The sequence below is a fragment of the Anomalospiza imberbis genome, unplaced genomic scaffold, assembly GCF_031753505.1.
Source record: "Anomalospiza imberbis isolate Cuckoo-Finch-1a 21T00152 unplaced genomic scaffold, ASM3175350v1 scaffold_53, whole genome shotgun sequence".
In the NCBI taxonomy this organism is placed as follows: Eukaryota; Metazoa; Chordata; class Aves; order Passeriformes; family Viduidae; genus Anomalospiza; species Anomalospiza imberbis.
Window position 1 is genome coordinate 151,341 of NW_027100141.1, and position 21,262 is coordinate 172,602.

A 21,262-nucleotide genomic window follows, 5' to 3' on the forward strand; every position below is an offset into this window, starting at 1 on the left:
ACGTGTTTTTCACATGGACTACATATGCTTATACAAATTCTAGGAAGACTAGTAATTTTTTCTACAATAATTGGGTTAATCATCACAAACAAACATCCATTTTGCAGCATCTCTAGCTAATAGAAGTTGATTCAATCTTCTTTCTTGATTCAGTCTTCTTGCAGTCTTCAAAGCTCTGTTTGTTCTTGCCAAGGCATTCTGATTATCAAAATTTTTATGCTAATCAGGTCTGAAGTACATCAACTCACTTCTGTCCTGGCAGCATGGGCGTGTCAACTCAAGGAGGGAAACACTAACTGAGAGGATTACAGTAAGGTGAAGGTAGACTCAGCCTCCGGTGACCGAGCTGCCGGGTATGATCTGTCAGATCCCCTTGAAGGTACCTCTAGTATGAATGCTCAGGGAAGAAAGGATAACCAGAGCTAGAGGGGCCCTGCCTCGAGCCAAGGAGAGGCACGGGAAAACCGGATCTTTGGTCAGTGTAGATCCGATGGCCTGGCACATCAGAGCCACAAAAATGCAACACCTTAGTTGATACTGGAGCGCAGTGTCCCCTGATACCATCGGGACATGTGGGGGCAGAACCTGTTTCCATTGCTGGGGTGACGGGGGGATCACAGCAATTGGCCCTGTTGGGAGCCGAGGTGAGCCTGACTGGGAAGGAGTGGCAGAAACATTCTATTGTGACCGGCCCAGAGGCCCTGGGTATTCTGGGCATAGACTTCCTCCAGAACGGCAATTACAAAGAACCAAAGGGACTCAGGTGGGCTTTTGGCACAGCTGCTGTAGAGGCAGAGCACATTAAGCAATTGAACACCTTGCCTGGACTGTCAGAGCACCCATCTGCAGGAGGACTCCTGAGGGTGGAAGAGCAGCGAGTGCCAATTGCCACCTTGACCGTGCATCGCTGGCAGTATCGGACGAATCGAGGTGCTGTGATCCCCATCCACAGAATGATCCGTTAGGTGGAGAGCCAAGGGATGGTCAGCAAAACCCACTCACCCTTCAACAGTCCCATCTGGCCTGTGCACAAGTCTCAGTGGAGATTGACTGTGGACTATCGTGCCTTGAATGAAGTGACTCCACCGCTGAACGCTGCTGTGCCGGACATGCTGGAACTCCAGTACGAGCTGGAGTCCAAGGCAGCAAAGCGGTACGCCACTGTTGACATTCCCAACGCGTTTTTCTCCACTTCTCTGGCAGCAGAATGCAGGCCTCAGTTTGCTTTCACCTGGAGGGGCGTGCAGTACACCTGGAACCGACTGCCCCAGGGGTGGAAGCACAGCCCCACCATCTGCCCTGGACTGATCCAGGCTGCACTGGAAAAGGGTGAAGCTCCAGAACCCCTGCAGTACATCGATGGCATCATTGTGTGGGAGAACACTGCAATGGAAGTATTTGAGAAAAGAGAGAGGATCATCCAGTTACTGCTGGAAGCCGGCTTCACCATCAAGAAGACCAAAGTCAAGGGACTTGCCCGAGAGATCCAGTTCCTGGGGGTAAAGTTGCAAGACGGATTGTGTCAGATTCCCACTGAGGTCACCAAAAGGATCACTGCGGTGTCTCCACCCACCAGCAATAAGGAAACACGAGCTTTCCTAGGCACCATAGGTTTTTGGAGAATGCACATTCTCGAGTACAGCCTGATTGTGAGCCCTCCCTACCTGGTCACCTGCAAGAAGAACGATAATTCCTCTGGGGCCCTGAGCAGCAACAAGCTTTCGCCCAGATCAAGCAGGAGATTGCTCAGGCAGTAGCCCTTGGCCCAGTCAGGATGGGACCAGAGATGAAGAATGTGCTCTACTCTGCAGCTGGGAACAACGGCTTGTCCTGGAGCCTTTGGCAGAAGGTGCCTGGGGAGACTTGAGGCCGACCACTGGGATTCTGCAGCTGAAATTACAGAGGGTCTGAAGCCAAATGCACTCCCACAGAGAAGGAAATCTTGGCTGCCTATGAAGGAGTTCAAGCTACCTCCGAGGTGATTGCCACAGAAGCACAACTCCTCCTGGCACCCTGACTGACAGCACTGGGGTGGATGTTTAAAGGAAAGGTTCCCACTACCCTCCATGACACTGCTGCCACATGGAGCAAATGGATTACTCTCATCATGCAGCACACCCAGATTGGAAACTTGAATCGCCCTGGGATTTTGGAGATAATTACAAACTGGCTGCTGGTGAGAACTTTGGTCTCACTGACGGAGAGCAGCAGGAACAAGTGACAAGGGCTAAAGAAGGTGCACCATGCAACCAACTACCAGCAGAGGAAACTCGATACGCTGTTTTCACTGACAGTTCCTGTGGAATCGTAGGGATGAACTGGAAGTGGAAAGCAGCCATATGGAGCCCCACACAACACGTAGCACAAGCTACTGAAGGAGAAGGTGGATCAAGTCAACTTGCTGAAGTCAAGGCTTTTCAGCTGACCCTGGACATTGCTGAGAGAGAGAAGTGACCAAAGCTCGACCTTTATATGGATTCTTGGATGGTAGCCAATGCTCTGTGGGGCTGGCTGGAAAGGTGGAAAAAGGCCAACTGGCAGCGTAGAGGAAAACGAGTCTGGGCTACTGATGAGTGGAAAGACATTGCCTCTTGGGTAGAAAATGTGTGTGTGAAAGTCTGTCATGTAGATGCCCATGTCCCCAAGAGTCGGGCTAATGAGGAACACCGAAACAAGGAGCAGGTAGATCAGGCTGCAATGATAGAGGTGTCAAAGATAGACTTGGATTGGCAACATAAGGGGGAGTTGTTCCTAGCTCAATGGGCCCATGATGCCTCAGGCCATCAGGGCAGAGATGCCACCCACAAGTGGGCACGAGACTGAGGGGTGGATTTAACCATGGACAGTATTTCTCAGGTTATCAATGACTGTGAGATGTGTGCTGAGATCAAGCAGGCCAAGCGAGTGAAGCCCCTGTGGTATGGTGGGCGGTGGTCCAAGTACAGGTATGGGGGGCCTGGCAGATTGACTACATCACACTGCCCCAGACACGCCAAGGCAAGCGCTACGTGCTCACAATGGTAGAAGCCACCACGGGATGGTTGGAGACTTCCCCTGTGCCTCACGCCACTGCCCGGAGCACCATCCTGGGCCTTGAAAATAAATCCTGTGCAGGCATGGTACCCCTGATAGGATTGAGTCAGACAATGGGACTCATTTCAAGAACAGCCTTATCAACACCTGGGCTAGGGAACATGGCATTGAGTGGGTGCACCATATCCCCTACCATGCACCAGCTGCCGGCAAAGTGGAGAGGTACAATGGACTGTTAAAAACCACCTTGAAAGCATTGGGTGGAGGATCTTTCAAGAACTGGGAGCAGCATTTAGCAAAGGCCACCTGGTTAGTTAACACCCGAGGTTCCACCAATGGAGCAGGTCCTGCCCAGTCTGAGTCCCTGAATATAGTAGACGAAGATAAAGTCCCAGTGGCACATATCAGAGGTTTGTTAGGGAAGACAGTGTGGATCAATTCTGCCGCGAGTACAGACAAACCCATTGGTGGCACTGTCTTTGCTCAGGGACCAGGTTGTACATGGTGAATAATGCAGAAATATGGAACAACACGATGTGTACCTCAGGGAGATCTGATTATGGGGCGAGCCTCATATGCAAATATCACGTTTGCTGGATGTTACTGCCACTGTCTTTACATTAAACCAGACAGACCTGAGACAGAAGGAAATGTGTGAATGCTGAAGGTTTGAGCAAGAGATATAGAAGGAAATGTGTGTCAAAGGTTTGAGCAAGTGAGATGGAAGGAAATGTGTCTGAGTAAGTGAAAGATGGAAGTTTTTACTTGATGAAGTTTTTACATGACGTTTGGTAGTTATGTTGACGATTCGGAGATAAGGGGTGGAATGTCCTAGGGTGACATTATGGTGCTTGCATCCCCAATTGTGTGTTCTGTTTATGCTTGATGTTATGTTCTGTGCTTTCGGGACTGGCTCCGAAAAGTGAAGGTTTGTTTTGTCTTGTTATCAGCCAGCTCACCTTCCCTCACAGTTTGTGTCTAGGAGAGAGGCTAGGGCTTGCTGGCTCTCTTGCTTGCTTGCTGGCTTGCTTGCTTTCGCTTTGCTCTTGCTCCTGCTTTTTGCTTTTGCCCTTGCTTTTGCTTATTAGTTAGTTTAGCTAGGCAATCCAATTTCTTCCCTGGACTGTTTTTTTTCCTTTCCCTTTCCTGAATACCTTCCCAACCTGCTCAGGACTGGGACCTGGGAAACACCAAGAAACACCAAGAGCCAGCATTTTGTGACCTGCAGCAGCCATCCCCAGTGCCGGAGACTGAGAACTGGGCAACCACTCCCAGCAGAGACTTTCTGAATTTGTCACCTCTTCAGTGTGGTGAAAGACTTTTTGTCATCTGGTGTTGTTCATTTTTTTGTGCTGGGGAGTGCTTTGCCTGCTCAATAAACAGGTTGTTTACACTACTCTCTGAGGAAATTCTTCCTGAACCAGGTGGGGGTGGGGCTGTGGGGGTTTGCTTTCTGGGGGCTCCTTCTGAAGGTTTTCTCCCAAATTTGCCCGAAACCAGGACACATTACTATATCAGCAGGCTGTTCTTCGGTGAGATCCAGCAGGGCCCTGTTCAGCCTGTGCTCAGCAAACTGACTGGCCATGAGCCACTGGTGGATGTACCTCACCATGGCAGGCACCTGGAGAAGGCAGGGGAGACTTGGAAAGCTGCCAGAGGGAGGAATGTCCCCAGCTTCCCCAGAGAAGTGCTTCCCTTGCCACCACACTGCCATGGCCTCAAAGGCTTCCAGTGACCAGGAGGCATGGCTTAGGAGGCCAAGCAATTCCTGGGAGGATCAAACCATGGCCACAGGCTGCTTACTTGCTTTGGATTGCAAAACCCCTCCTCTACGAGCATATCCAGCAGGGCAGAACAGGTCTTGGTTTTGAAGATGTGCGAATATGCTCTGAGCCCTGTGCCCATGGTGCTGGTCTCTTCCTCCCGAATCCTTTTGATGAATTTGAAAACCAGCTGTAGGAGAAAGGCAGGAAGCCAGGGATGCTCCAAGCGCGGTGCTCGGCTGAGCAGTGACAGCAGGCCCAGCCCAGCTGGGGATTGCGGCAGGTACCTGCGCTGTTCTGTGGAAGAGGCCACGGGTGTGTTCCTGCTCTTGTGTGCGCTGCACAGCTGCACCTGGCAAAGAGCGAGCGCAGCCTGAGCTGAGGGGCTGTGGGAGAGGCCGGAGAACACAGCCCAGCCCTGCACTCCCCAGGCAGGGACAGCCCTGGAATGCCCCAGGGCATGGAGCACGGGCACTGTGGGGTGTCTGCCCTGGCCCTCTTTAGTCCTGTCCATGGGCAAGTGCCCAGGGGATGGACTGGGATGGGCTGGGATTGGATGGGATGCCATGGGATGCCATGGGATGCCATGGGATGGGATGTGGCCAAGCTGGCTGCAGCCACCAGCCCAGCAGCCCAGCTCTGCCACTCACTCTCCTGCTGAGCCTTGAACTGCACCACCTCTTCAGTCTCCTGTGCAGGGCCAGCTCCAGGGCCTTCTTCCTCTCCTCCACCCAGGCCAGCTTGGGCACTCTCGGGGGTTTCTGCTCCATGTCAGTGACTGGATTTGTGGCTACTTGCAGGAGAGATGCCTCGGAAAAGCTCCGAGTCAGCAAGGCCTGCAGTCATGCCTGGAAGGCACCTTCAAGAGAGAAGCCTCAGGAAGGCGACAGGACAGCAAGTCCTGCACTCTGGTCTCGAGGGCTCCTGCCACAAGGACAGGAGACTCCTGTCGAGGATTATGGTCTGGCCTCGGGGGCACCGGTGGCAGGGATGGGAGATGCCTCCAGGGCACCAAGTCCCAGGGTCTGCCCTCGAGGACACCTGCAGGAGAGAAGCCTCGGGAAGGCCATGGGTCACCAAGTCCTGTGGTCAGGCCTCGAGATCAGCTGCAGGAATAATGCCTCAGAAAAGCTCCGGGTCAGACACGAACGAGTGCGCTGTGCGGGGGCTCCTCATGGCACCGCTCTGTCCCGTCCTGTCCCGTCGCGTGCTCCGAGCACTGTGGCACGGTCTTGTCACCGCCAGCTCCTATGTCACCCCGTGTCACAAAGGGCCCTTGGACACGCTGTCCCGTTCCATGCCACGGTGACCGTGCTGCCCCGTGTCACAAAGGGCCCCTGCACACACTGCCCCCTGCCCTAGGGCTGCCCCCAGCCCACCCAAAGTGGCTCAGGTTGGAAGGAATCCCTCACCCCAAGTGTCTAAGACAGCCCGACAGGATCTTTAGGAATGGCTCAAACCATCAGCAAACGCTGCCCTGCTCTGCGGGCTCAGGGCAGCAGAAGGAGCCCCCAGGGCTGCCAACGCAGCTGCGCTGGGAAGGGCACGGGGCCTTCCACAGAAGCTGGCACGGCCTCCTTGGGACATGTCCCGGCTGGTGGCCATCCTAAACCCGCGGCTGTGGCACAGACAAGGAACGTGTGGGCCATGGCAGGAATGCTGCTCTGACCCCTGGGGCCCAGAGAGCGCTGACATCAGCAGGTGTGGCAGGGTCCCTGTCCAAGCAGACCTGCCACCCCCCGAGCCCTGGCAGCACCGGTGCCCGTCTCCTGCCCCAGAGACCTGTGCCCGTGGGGGGCTTCTGTGCCAGAGGGAGCCAAAGCCCACATGCACTGGGGGCTGCGCTCCTGCCTGCAGGGGCTGTTGGCAGGAGCACCTGGAGCAACTGCTGGCAACACTTGGTCTCTGTCAGAAGCTCTTACTCCATGCTGAAATTATTTTCTCATTGAAGTAATTTCTTACAGCACAAAAACCCCTTAGCGGCGAAGGCACAGAAGAGTCTCGCAAGTAAGAATCCTCAATTCAGGAAAGCTTTAATTCCCATTGCTCGACTCAAGTAGTTCCAGAAAGTTGCAAACTTCCCAAATTAATTGGGATGGCCTGAGGAGGTGAAGAGTTGGAATTTTGCTTCCAATCTCAAAGCAGCAACTCATTTGCCTTAACCTCATCCACTGAGGGTCACTTTACAGAACAGAGCACTACACAAAAAAAGGAAAAAAACAAGGGCCATTCTTTGGTTTTCTATGTAGGGATGATAATATCCTTATTCTCTAAAGAAATAAAAGCTCTCAAGAAATCAAAGTCCACTCAGTGGTAGAAAAGTAGCTGAAAGAATTGAGTAGATGGCAAAAGGGCTAATCCTCCCCCTGGTAGGATTAGAGATCTGAGTGGCCAGTAAAGTACAGCTCTCCCCTCTTGTTCCCTGCAGGAGAATCAGGACCATGAAGAGGAAAAGTCACAGATATTCCTTCTGCCCTCCCTAACCAAAGCTGTGCCAAAGCACAGATGCTGCCTTCAAACTGACTCAAATTCCAGCCTAGACCTCTCACCTTCCAGACAACTCCTTCTCCAACACCCCACCAGCACCAAGCCCCCCAAACTCCCACACAGAAGCCCTCAACACCCCGCCAGGAGCCCCAGCTGTCCCCATCCCTCTGCAGAGCTTTCCCACCCTCCAGCAGACGCCCTGGTTCTCTGCAGGTGCCGTGGGATGGCACTCAGGAGGATCTGCTCCAAGGCCTTCCCCTGGAGCACGCTCAGGCTGCCAGGCCTATGGATCCTGGATCATCCTTCCCACCGAGCCTTCCTGTGCACGGCTGTTCCATTTGCACCTTTGCGCTCAGCTCGGACTTCTCCACTTCACCAGGAGTGCTGGGAAAGGATGGAGAGCAGCCTGGCAAGCTCTTTCTGCAGCTCCCTCTTTACCCTGGCTGGGTAGAACATTCCACAGGAAAGCAACTGGTGCCACAAGGAGCGGGTGGCCTCAGGCACCTTTGGGGATGGAACAAGGCCTTGGTTTGACATAAGTCAGCACAAGCAATTCACATGAGTAAACAAGTAATTAGCACAGACATGCCTAAGTACTTAGCACCAGTTAGCATAACAAAAACCTGGCAGGCCTAACTTGACATGAGAGTGACCTGACAAAAAGCTTTAGACACAGTCTACCAGAAGAACTAAGGGCAAGTGTGGAATCAGCCCTGTGCAGGGAAGCCCTGAGGAAGACTTTGTGCTGCTTTGGGGCATCGAGACCGCTCCTGGCCAGGGCCTGGACATCAGCTTCAAGTATGGGAATCTGACACAATGTATTTCCAACCGCCTGCCTATGGAATCACCTCAGCAGTGTGAAGATGGATGGTGATTTTGATACAACTCCTACATCAACCCACTGAAATTTATATGTGGCAGAGAAACATTTCAGTGGGTGCAGACCCCTGCCCTCCTGCCAGGTCAATGAAAGGGCTTTTGGCGGACAATGCATTTGTCTGCCGATTTGTTTGAATGAGGGAGACCCCTCAGGACTGCTATATCCTGAGGGAACACCGTTGGCCTTGTCCTGTAGGCCCCTGCACAAGCTTAAAATCAGCTGCCTCAGCTTCCAGGACCTCTCTTTGCCAGCATCCTGACGTGGATGCAGAAGTGCTGTGAGGCACTGCTGGGACCCAGCGGGACAGGACCGGCTGTCTCATGTCCACGTAGCATGCCTTACACAGCCAGGGCCATGGCTAGATGAACTGAGAGGATTCCACTGCCTTAGTGGTTCGGGCTTGACCCCTGGGAATTTCTGAATCCAGTAAATCACTGGACAGATAAAGGGGATGAATGGGTTTATTTAGAGGGGCTTTACTGGACCTCAGCTGGTGTGGAAGGTGCTAACTGCGGGTCTGTTAGCTAAAGAAGTGCAAAGAAGTTGAGAAGTAAGAAGCTGATAAGGAGTTTTTTTAAGGTTGTTATTGAGGAGACGAAGAGAAGAGAGGAATTGAAGAAAGATAAAGAGGAAACTTTGTAACTAAACAAAGCATTTTTTAAAAGTCAATTAAAGTCACTGTTACTTTTCACTCATAGTGTTATGTTAATTTACTGTAGCCAATAGTTAAAGTAGAAGAAGTATAAACAATTAGAAGTGTATAAAAAGTCAACCATCTTCGATAATAAAGAGTTGCCATCTAAGACTGCTTAATGCCTCTACTTTGTATTGCAACCACCTCAGCAGTGACAAGCTGGTAATGTAGTTTCTCTAGATGGGAAGCAGCCTGCTGTGGAGAATTTAGAAATTCACGAAGGAGTAAGTGGAATAGCCTGCCTTTGCGGGCAGTTCTTGGGAGCCTTGGGCACCTTGAGAGACTGGCACCCTCCATGGGCACTATTGCAGTGCGGAGTTTGTGAGAGGCGTTGGTACTGCTGTTCCGCAGGCAGCGGGGCACATGCTCTGAGTGTGGACAGAGGTTTCCTAATCAAGCCGATATTGAACCTCAGATTTTAAAGCTTGTGTGTGGAAAATCACATCTGGTACCTGTAACCTGGGGTTGCACGTGGGAGGAGAATTAGGAAAGGACTGTGAGGCTTTGTGAAGGGAGTTTTGGGTGGAAGTGAGAAGGAGAAGGAGATAATGGGAACTCACCAGAGCAAAGAAGTTCCCCGAGCTAGCCCTTTGGGATGTATCTGAACCCACTGGAAAGAAGTCACCAGTAAGGTGGGATTGGAGAACAAGAAAGATTTAATCCAATGCTGCATGCGGAGTGGCCATTATACAGGCTGGAAGACTGAGCCAAGTGGCCACCGGCAGGAACTTTAGATTGTAATACCTTGTTGCAGTTAATGCTGTTTTTAAGACATGAAGGAAATAGGATGAGGTCTCTTCTGCTGGTATGTTTCTCCCCTTGTGAAATCATATGGAATGGGAGACGGGCTGTGGGCTCAGCGCTCCCTCAGACCCACTGGTGTTAGCCCTTGAGAAGGAAAACAAAGGAAATAGAGGGCAAATTAAGCAATGTTGCTCAGCATGCAGCATAGGACAGCCATGTACCAAATCAGATAAGGTCTACCCTGCTGCAGCTCAAGAACAAGATACAATAGATTTGCTGAAATTGCCTCCTAGGAGACGGGAGGATGAGGATGAGGATGAGGTGGACTTTCCAAAAAAATAGGACTTAGGCTTGGAAGGGACATCCGCTCAAACCCACTCCCCTCCTGGCAGTCCGGTTTAGTCCAGAACCAGGAGACAAGCAGTGTTACAGGCCGCTCTGCTAGAGGCAGTGGGACCGGAAGGAGAGAGACTGATGGTTAAAGTACCATTCTCCACCCCTGATCTAGAGGCATGGGAAAGGATTGCTAAAATTACCACAGCAACCTGATACTTTTTGCGAAGCATTTATGATATGTTATCAAACAACACAACCCAGATTGGAGAGACACCCAGTTATTACTGGATACTTTCACTGAAACAGAAAAGCAGCTGATCCTGAGAAGGGGCTTTGGCAGAGGATAACTGTAAAAGCTGGTGATTGGATGTAAGAGAATTTTTCCCTCTCCAAGGGACCCTAAATGGGATCCAAATATATTGGCAGAGTTACAGAAATTAGCAGATTATCAAGATTGGATAGCACTGGGAGTGGAGAGAGCTATCCCAAAGACCAAAAATTGGTCTGTCCTAAATTCTGTTAAGCAGGGGGCTTCCGAGACTCCATCTGAGTTTCTAGAGTGTCTAAGGGATGCTCTGCATCGCCATGCATCATTAGACCTGGGGTCTGAGATAGGAATTGCGGTGCAGAGAATCACAAATGGGACATCTCACCATGATCAATATGATCAAGTGAAACCAATTTTATTGTACTGAGGCCTGTATTTATAATAAGTTCTGCTGTGCACGAGCCTCTAGCTAATACATGATTGGTTAATCCTAGCTGTTTATGTGTCTAAAATTAAATGCCAATTGGATCACCCGATTCTTGACGCGTCTTGCTTTGGTTGTCTGGCCCACCCTGAGTTCTCTTTTTTATTTTGCTGACAACTTTGCCGACTCCTCTGACTTCTTCTTCTTTTCCTGTCATCAAGGATTCACTGACCCCGTTTCTTGAACTGATTCCTTTGTTACCAGAAGGCTGGATTGTGCATCTGCTGAATGTGTCCATTGTCCTGCAAAAAATCCTCAACAGGGGATGTCCTATTAGTTCCAGAAGCAGGGTGCAATCTAATAGGGTGGGATTTACAGGTGCAGTTAGACATTGGAGTACTCCCAGAGGAAGGAAAAATGGTGGTTAAGCTATTCAAATTAACGGAAGAGAATGAGGACAAAATTCATGACATGGTGTGGACAAAACCAAAAATTCGAGGTAAATCGAACATGAAACCTATAGTAATAAAAACAGTTGATGAGAACCATCCAGTTCAGGTATGACAATACCCACTCTCCCTGGAAGGGAGACAAGGACTGCAGCCAGGGATCCAGGACCTACTTGAGGAGGGGACCTTAGAGCCATGTATGTCCCCCAAAATACACCCATATTACCAGTAAAGAAGTCAGATGGGACTTACAGGCTTGTCCAAGATTTAAGAGAAGCAAACCAAAGAACAGTGAATTGTACCCAGTAGTGCCTAAGCCCTGTACACTACTGAGCAATATCCTCCCAGCACAGCAGTGGTTTAGTGTGATAGACCTAAAAGATGCTTTTTGGGCATGTCCACTGGCAGGAGAAAGCAGGGATATATTTGCCTTTGAATGGGAAGACCCCGATTCAGGGAGAAAGCAACAGCTTCAGTGGACCAGGTTACCACAAGGGTTTTCCAAATCCCCAAACCTATTTGGTCAAGGCTTGGGAGAAGTACTAAAACTCTTCTCCATCAAACCTGAGATAAAGCTCATCCAGTATGGAGATGATTTGTTTCTCTCAGGACAGGAAGAAAATGAAGTTTGAGAATCCACTATTATTAATCCATTATTAAATTTTCTGGGGGACCAAGGACTTTGAGTATCAAAAGGGAAACTCCAGTTTGCAGAGAGGGAAGTAAAATGCCTGGGACATGTGATTTGTCAAGGGAGCTGGTGGCTGAACCCTGAGAGAATTGCAGGGATAGCCTCACTCCCACGGGCAAAAACTAAGAGAGAAGTCAGAAGGTTTTTAGGCCTGTTGGGATATTGCAGGCTATGGATTGAAGGATACATGCAGGCCATCAGGTTCTTGTATGAAAAGTTACTAGAAGAAGAGATTAGGTGGGAAGACGACGACAAGCAAATTTTGAAGCTTTAAAGCAAACATTAGTCAGTGCAGCAGCACTGAGTCTTCCTGCCTTAGACAAACCCTTCTATCTGTTTGTGGATATAGAAAAAGGGGCAGCACATGGAGTGTTAGCCCAGGAAAGGGGAGGATCCATAAACCAGTGGCCTGTTTATCAAAACTGCAAGACCCTGTCAGCTGGGGGTGGCCAACCTGCATTCAGGCGGTGGCAGCGAGCGCCCCACTCGTAGAAGAAAGCAAAAAATTAAGCTCTGGGGGAAAACTGAAAATATATACCCCACACTCAGTAAGGAGTATCCTCAGCTAAAAGGCTGAGAAATGGCTCACTGATTCCCAAGTACTAAAATATGAAGCCATCTTAATAGATAATGGTTTAGAGCTAGATGTGAGTAACCAACTCAACCCTGCCCAGTTTTAGATGGAAAACCAGGTGAGGAATTAATATATAATTGCCTAGAAGTTATAAACTATCAAACTAAAGTAAGAGAGGACCAGAATTAACATATAATTGCCTAGAAGTTATAAACTATCAAACTAAAGTAAGAGAGGACCCAACAGATCAACCACTCCAAGGTGGAAAACGATTGTACAGCGATGGATTTTCACGGGTAATCCAGGGCACAGGGTATTGGGGTGAGCTATAGCAGATGAAGAGTTAGTGGCCCTAGAAAAAGGAAAGTTACCTTCCAACTAGTCAGCCCAAGCATGTGAGTTGTATGCCCTAAAGTGAGCTCTGGAAATATTCACACAGAAAAGAGAAACAATACATACAGACTCAAAATATGCTTTTGGAGTACTGCATACCTTTGGAAAAAATTGGGAAGAGAGTGGGCTATTAAATTCAAGGGGAAAGGAACTAAAAACTTATTTTAGAAGTGTTAGAAACCTTACAATTGCCAGAAGAAGTGGCAGCAGTATATGTTAAAAGACATAAAAAAGGGGTGACTCAAGAAGCACGAGGGAACCATTTAGCAGATTTAGATGCTAAGAATGCAGCTGAATCAGGGACAGAAAAACTAATGATAGCATTAACCCCCATGAGAGAAATGGAAGAAGTCCCTGTATTCAGTGAGACGGATGAGAAAGAATTCCTCAAAACAGGAGCCAACAAAGATAACAAAGGGAAGTGGAGATTAGCAGATGGGAGGCAAATGTTGAATAAACCCCTTGCCAGGAAAATGCTAGAAGGCATACATGGAACAACACACTGGGGTACACAAGCACTAAGTGATCAATTACTAAGGGACTGGGGCTGCATAGGAATTTTTTGGATAGCTAAGCAGGTAATTGAAAGGTGTGAGATATGCCAACAAGTAAATGAGAAGGTCATGAGGAAAACACCAGGGGAGGGTGAGAACTAGCCTTAAGACCCTTTCAAAACATCCAAGTAGACTTTACCGAGCTTCCCCAGGTACAACGGTGGAAGTTTTTACTAGTGATAGTAGGTGACCTGACTCATTGGGTAGAGGCGGTACCCACGGTTAAAGCCAATGCCAATGTTGTGAGTAAAACACTTCTAGAATCAATCATTCCCCGATATGGGATGTTGAACAGGATTGATTCAGGCCAAGTGTAAGGCCCTCTGAAGCCCCCACTTTTGCCTACCGATTGCCACGAGGAGAAACCCCCTTCCTCCACTACAGTTCTGGCTTGGAGAGAGCGGCAGTGCAGGTGCAGTTGCTGCACCGTTACGTTAGCTGTTCCGAGCAAGGCCTGGCAAGGACTTGGCAAGGAATTGGCACAGATTTGGCAAGGAATCAGCAAGGACCTGGCATGAACCCAGCAAGGAACGGTCTACTGCATATTTGCCCACTCGCCTTTTGAAGCTGAATGAACTTTGGGGTGACCCTAGTGGTCTCTCACTGAAGACCTCTCATCTGCCCCATTACCACTGTGACAGACGGACAGAGATGGAAAACCCTCCTCCTAAGGTCTGAGACTGAGACCCCTGCCACAGGGAGTGGGGAAACCACTAATGACATGACCTGTTCTTCTTCAGTAATTCCAATGGACTTATTCTTCATTGTGTTTGGCCTGCTTTGGTGGTTTCAGTGGACTCACCTGTTCCCCTGCAGCAATTACAATAGACTCTCATTGCCCTGCATATTCCCCCTTTTTTTTCCTCCGTGGAGTATAACTGGACCCCTGAGTTGACCAGAATTTTGAAGACTTCCCCGACACAACCAGACGGATCCCCATCGTCCGGACCGGTGAGGATCTCGCCTGTGTTGGTAGCTATTCCCATCCCCCTCTTTTCTCTCTCTCTCTCTACTTTTATCTCCTTTCTGATCCCCACTATCGCATTTACTGCTTTGGCCCCTAATAAAGGTGCATTTGTTGTGATTAACTGATAGTCCCTTGTTGTTTGCCTTTTTGCACTTTTGGGATTGGTGAAAAGAACCATCACGACACCCCGCACAAGCGGATCATGACACCAAGGAACTCATTTCACCTCTAAAATACTGCAAAAAGTTGTTCAAACCCTGTGAGTAAATGGGAATTACACACTCCATGGCATCCACAGAGTTCTGGTCACACTGAGAGGATGAATCAAACTCTTAAAAGAGCTCTAGATAAGCTGATGATGGAAACCCGAATGTCATGGATAAAATGTCTCCCTTTGTCCTTATTAAGACTTAGAACTCAACCCCAGTCAGATCTGGGGGTGTCACCCTATGAAATGACGTTTGGGTTACCCTTTTTGACCTCACCCCAGAGGGTTGCCACCTATGAGGAAGGGGAAGCCAATGCCAAGAAATATGTTATGTCTATAGAAGAAATCTTAGAAGGGCTAAGACATAAAGGGGCAATTCCTCAAACAGCCACCCTGGATTTCAGACTCAATAACATTAATTCTGAGGATTTGATCAAGTAATGATCAAGTCATGGAGAGATCAGCCCCTAACTCTTCAGTGGGAAGGTCCCTTTCAGGAACTGCTCACCACCGAATCGGCCGTGTGAACTGCAGAGTGGAGATAGACTCACGCCAACAGATGGACTCATGCCAACAGAGTTAAAGGCCCAGTAGGAAAAACACAATGAGTGGACTGTATATAACATCCAGACCAGGTGAAACGAGATTGACTCTCAGGCAGAGACTGAAAGACAACCAGAAAAACACCAAGACGCCCAAAGTCAAGCTTCCACCAGCCAGTTTGAGAACTGTCTTCCTGTTTTAATGGGTGAGAATTACCAGCACCTGTTGAGGGGAAGTACACAAGGGACTGTAAAAGGTAATGGGGCAGCTTCTTTAAGAAAATAAGACAAAGGAAGGAGGGCAAGACCCCTTTGTTTGCTACCAAGAAGATGGCATAGCCCTGCTGTGGGTAGCAACCCTATAGACATGTTAAGGTAAGGACAAAAGGCCATATCGGACCACTGTCATTCCCCAACTGTCTTTGAATACAACAGGGACTGGAGGGTGAGACCGAGCTGGCCTCTGGACCCCTAAGATACACTGACTATGGGTAGCAACCACATAGGCATGATAGATGGGAGTCAAAGCCATCCTGGACATCTGTTAGGCCCTTTTGTCCATTCCAAATAAGTGTGTCTAAGGAAAACCTGGGATTTTCCTCCTGTTCCCACTGTCCTTGCCCACATCAACAGATGCTAGTATGACTCATTCAAGAGAGAGAGAAAATTTTAAATTAAATGTTCAAGCAAAATGACATATAGAAAAAGAAAAGGGGGGTTTGTTATAGATGGGTAATCCTATGGTTGACTCTCACAATTAAGGGATGAATATTAAGTATATGTTAAGAGAAGTTGTGTAGGTGCATCGTTATCTTTCCCTTACCCCTTGCATTGTTATCATGGGATGCCCTCAGTAGTCAGGGCATTTGGGAGGGTTGGCTTGTTGCTATGGCAGTGCCTGAGCTCCAATCAAGCTGTAAGAAAGTGATCTCCACCACTGGACAGCGAAGGAGGAGTGGATTGACAAGACTTTGGGAGGGGCTGGAGGTATAAGAGACAGAACATCCATTTTGTAGATGAGCACATGGTGACTGAATCCTTTACTCCGGAAACTGTATTTATTCTTTATTCACTCTTCTGTTGAATTTTGACAAGGTCTTAATAAACCATTTAAATTTTTGAAAGTGAAAATTGTTTGTCACATGGGGTTGGGGAATGTGGGGCAAGGTTGTCCACACTGGGTCAGACGTCAAGGTAAAACTTCTCTGATCTGGCCAGACCTCCTTAGGAGTGGCCCTACATCAATATCAATCACAGAATGCTACAATCAGCTCTTCTCTAAAGAGAACAGTAATAAAAGACACTCTTTAAAATGGGAATACATATTTCTTAGAAGCACTTTGAAATATTTCTCCATAACTGTAAAAGGAAACATTCCTAAGGAACTACATTAGAGCAGAGGGAAATAAAGGCAGAGCCATGATTTGGTAAGACGTGCTTATCCTAAAGAGCCCTGTGGTGCATTTGGAGCTGAGCCCTAGAACCTCAGGGCCTGAGAGGAGATTGCACAAATCTTTCCTGGAGTCAAAGTCAGAGAAAAAAACCCAAAGTGTCTCAAAGCATTAATGGGTGCCACTGAGGTCCATCCCCAACACAGGCTCCTCATGGACTCCTTGGAGGAGAGAACTGGAGGCCAGGATGGCAATAAAACCTCTCAGAGACTCAGTGTGGAAAGGAAAATCCAAAGTACCTTAAACTCCTTGGGTATCTCAAAGTATTAATGAGCCCCACTGAGTGTTGTTCCTGACAAAGCCTCTCCAGGGACTAATTACAGCAGATAATTGGAGGCCATGACTGCACAAAGCTCTCAGAGACTCCAAGGCAAAAGCCAAAGCCAAAGTGCTTTGAAAAGCCTGCAGTCCCTGGGAGCATGAAGGAGCCCCCAGGGCCATTGCTGAGCAAGGCTCCCCAGGGACTCCTTCCAGCAGATCCTTGAGGCCACTGGGATGTGGGCTAGGGGGGGATGCTGAGGGCAGGACAAGGGGCTGACAGTGCCCAGCCTGGCTGGGGCTGTGCCAGGAGGCCCCAGTGCCTCAGGACAAGGTGTCTCCTGACAGCCCTTGGTGGCACAGACCCTGCTGTGCCCCAGGGCACCAAGACTTGGCTTCTCTTTGTCCCCACCTGTCATCAGTGCCTCCAGTTCTCTGCTCTGCCTGGGGCCTGGGGACACTTTCTCAGTCGTGTCCCACAGTGGTACCCATTAAAAGCCAAAGAAACTTTGGAGTTGGATTCTGACTTGGAGCTCTGGAGAGGTTTCTGCAGCTCCCTCTCAGGGCCTGATGTTCAGGGCCTGAGCACAAAGCCCCAGAGGGTCATTAAAGTCCTTGTGCTGTGTCTGTGCTGCTGAGCTGGGCCGGGCTCCTGGCACAGAGGGTGATCCTGGCAACCAAGGAGAGCTTCAAAAGCACATTTCTCTGGATGAGCAGCTCTTCTCCCAGCCCAGCAGGGCTGGGGCACTGCCTGCAGCCAGCCCGGGCACAGCACAAAGGCACAGAGAGCTTCCATCAGTCAGGGCTGGGAAGGTGCTGAGAAGTGCCTGGGGCAGAATCCCTGGCAGCCCTTGGCACAGGAACCTCTGGCTGCAGGACAATGCAGCTGCAGCTCCTGGAGTGATCTCCTACAGCTGGAACATCCCAATGCCCACAGACCCTGTGAGTACATTCTCTGATCCTCTCTTGTGCAGAGCAGCCAGGGGTGCCCAGGGCTGTCCTGCAGAGCAGGGTCCTGCAGCCCAGGGCGCTGTGCTGGGCCAGGGACTCTGCTGCCTGCCAGGGACAGCTCTCAGCCGGCCCGGGGAGCTGCTCCCAGCACTGGAGAGAAGCTGTGGGGGGAAGGAGCCACCCTGAGCAGGGCAGGTGCTGCTGCTGAGAGCTGCTGGCTGGGGCAGGGCTGCTCCCTGCTCCAGAGCAGCCTGGGCACAGCTCCGCAGGACACTTCCCAAAGAAGGTAAAGCTGGGAATGCTGTAAAGCTCAGGAGCTTTCATGAGAGTGTCTTCCATTTCCTGCTTGGAGGAGGGTGGGAAAGTTGGGGTGATGACAAAAAGATTTTTGCTTTTCATGTATTTTTCTTATATTCGTAGTTCTGTAAATTAGTATAACATATGTATAAATCTAAAATCATTATCTAACTCTATTAAATTCTTAATTAACTCTGTTTAACAACTATTTTATACTTCATATATTTACAATCCTTAATTATCTCTAGTATGTTTCCTTACCTTTCTCTTAAATTTTAGAACAATAAGCTGACTGTCTAAATACATTCCTGAAATACTGCATAGTCTTATTATCAGGAAGAGCACGTACAAGAACATTTTGGTTTTTGAATGTGCGCAGTGATAACAAAAACTGGGGCAAATAAATCCTTGGAACTAATCCAATAGGTTGAGCCAGGGGTGTGTAACTGGGGCAACTGAATCTCCTATTGGATGTTCCTGTTAAATATCCTAATTAATCAACCTTAATAAATTGTTGAAATCAGGAGTGGGGTGTGCCCCATCCGCACTGGGACACCTGGAAGCTTCCAATAAAGGTCTGGTTATTCCTTTACTGTTCTAACTTTGTTGCAAGGGTTTGTTTTTCTCTTTTGATTATAGACAACAGGGGGATGAGAGAAGCAGAACAGGAATTGTAATCCCAGAATCACAGAACATTCTGAGTTGAAAGAGACACACAGGATCATCAAAGGAATGTTTGAACATTTACAGAGACTCCAGAACTGTGACTTTGGGTGGTCAGTCTCTCTGCTGGCAGCCTCCCAAAGGGCCTTCAGCCACTCCTCAGCCCTGGACAGCAGCAGCATCACCTTTGCAGGGCCCAGCAGGGCTCTCCTGAGCTGCCCTCGCCCAGCTGCACACAGACCCTGCCCCAGCCAGGGCCCTGCACACAGGCAGGTTTCTGTAGGGCCGGGCCGAGGGCACACAGGGTGGGATGGGCTCTGTGAGCGCTGGCAGGGACAAGGCACCTCTCAGGAGGGAATGTCCAGGCCCAGGGAGATGCTCAGGGAAGCAGAGGGGGCTGAACAGAGCAGTGCTGGGGCAGGAGGGCACTGTTGGTGTGCAGGAAGTGCTGGGCACAGCTGGGCACGGGAACACTGTCCTGAGTGCCCGGCTGTCTCTGCCCTGCCCTCTCAGGCACAGCACCACAACATCTTCTCCTGTTTCTGCACTCCCCTGATATTGTCAGTGTTTTCTGGTGCTCTCAGGGAGGCTCTGGCATTTGCAGCAGCTGAGTCAGGCACTGCCCTTGGCATTCCTGCCAGGCAGGGCTGTCCATGGGAATGGGGTGTCCAAGCTTCCCTGGGACCTGTGGGGCTGTGGGCAAAGCAGTCCATGGGAAAGGGGAATGGGCTGAGCCCCTCCCTGAGATCCCATCATGGGCACACCCGAGGATCTCCTTGCTGTGCCCTTCCCAGCTCTGAGCTGCCCTCCTGGGTGCAGAGCTGTGCCAGAGCCTCTGGGAGTTCCCTGAATGTCCCATGGGGAAGTGCAGAGATGCCACAGCTGAGGAAATGCTGCTGGGATGGCCAAGGAGCCGTGAGTGTCCTTGGCACACGGGGTGTTGAGAGCTTGCCCAGAGACCTTTGAAGAGGGTGAGACATTCAGGGATCCCTCTGCTCTGAGCAGGGTCTGGTTTATCCCAGGGTGAACCAGGAGTGTGACTGTGCTCTGATTGCAGCCAAAGGTGCAAAGCCAGGGCAGTTGGGAACAAGCCCATCCAGCCCCTCACCTTCCCTCATCCACAGGGAATCCTTTGCCTCTCACATCTCTCAGTGGCAAACTGAGTGTAGCAGGACTGCTGGGGATTTCTGACCTCAGAGAGCCAGGAATGATGTGTGGGTAGGAAAACAATTCCTACACCAGCTACTGCCAGCCTCTCTTGACTCTTCACTGTCCTTTCTCCATGAACAGGTCCCCACGTGCAGCCACAGCCGATGTCCAACAGCAGCTCCATCAGCCACTTCCTCCTGCTGGCACTGGCAGACACGCGGCAGCTGCAGCTCCTGCACTTCTGCCTCTTCCTGGGCATCTCCCTGGCTGCCCTCCTGGGCAACGGCCTCATCATCAGCGCCGTAGCCTGCGGCCACCACCTGCACACGCCCATGTTCTTCTTCCTGCTCAACCTGGCCCTCAGCGACCTGGGCTCCATCTGCACCACTGTCCCCAGAGCCATGCACAATTCCCTCTGGGACACCAGCACCATCTCCTACACAGGATGTGCTGCACAGGTATTTTTGGTTTTCTTCTTCCTTGGAGCAGAGTATTTCCTCCTGACCATCATGTGCTACGACCGCTACGTGTCCATCTGCAAACCCCTGCACTACGGGACCCTCCTGGGCAGCAGAGCTTGTGCCCACATGGCAGCAGCTGCCTGGGCCAGTGCCTTTCTCAATGCTCTGCTGCACACGGCCAATACATTTTCCCTGCCCCTGTGCCATTGAAATGCCCTGGGCCAGTTCTTCTGTGAAATCCCACACATCCTCAAACTCTCCTGCTCCAAATCCCACCTCAGGGAACTTGGGCTCATTGCTGTTAGTGCCTGTTTGGGACTTGGCTGTTTTGTGTTCATTGTTTTCTCCTATGTGCAGATCTTCAGGGCTGTGCTGAGGATCCCCTCTGAGCAGGGACGGCACAAAGCCTTTTCCACCTGCCTCCCTCACCTGGCCGTGGTCTCCCTGTTCCTCAGCACTGGCACTTTTGCCTACCTTAAGCCCCCCTCCATGTCCTCCCCATCCCTGGATCTGGCCCTCTCAGTTCTGTACTCGGTGGTGCCTCCAGCCCTGAACCCCCTCATCTACAGCCTGAGGAACCAGGAGCTCAAGGCTGCAGTGTGGACACAGATGACTGGATGCTTTCAGGGACATTAAACTGCTGGCTAATTTCTGCAAATAATTGTAATAAAAGTCATCTTTGGTACTTCTTGTTGGTTTCATTTTGGAGTTTCTTTTTATTTGTTTTTGTTTTTCCATGTTGTCCAAAAGGAAAAGCCATTCCTTGTGCCATTTCTCATTTCATTTCACTCCACCTTCCCTGTGTCTACAGACTGTGTCAATGAGGGGCTGCACTCTCGGTGCCTTTAAAGGAGTTAAAGGATGTCCCAGCAAAGTTTTCTGCAGAGATGCCCTTTTGTTGCCTTCTCTGGAGCTGCAGCAGCAATGTCTGTGTGCAGAGCTGGGGCAGATCAGTGCTGGCACAGCAGCTGTGCCCAGCAGCAGCAGCACTTGGTGTTGCCAGTGCTGCTCCCGTGGCCCTGCCC

The 21,262-nt window shown here is 50.1% G+C and overlaps 1 pseudogene; it reads left to right on the top strand.

The window, feature by feature from the left end:
• Positions 1–1,109: 1,109 nt before the first annotated feature.
• LOC137467185 (olfactory receptor 14J1-like) lies at positions 1,110–21,086 on the top strand (annotated as a pseudogene).
• The last annotated feature ends 176 nt before the right edge of the window (positions 21,087–21,262 follow it).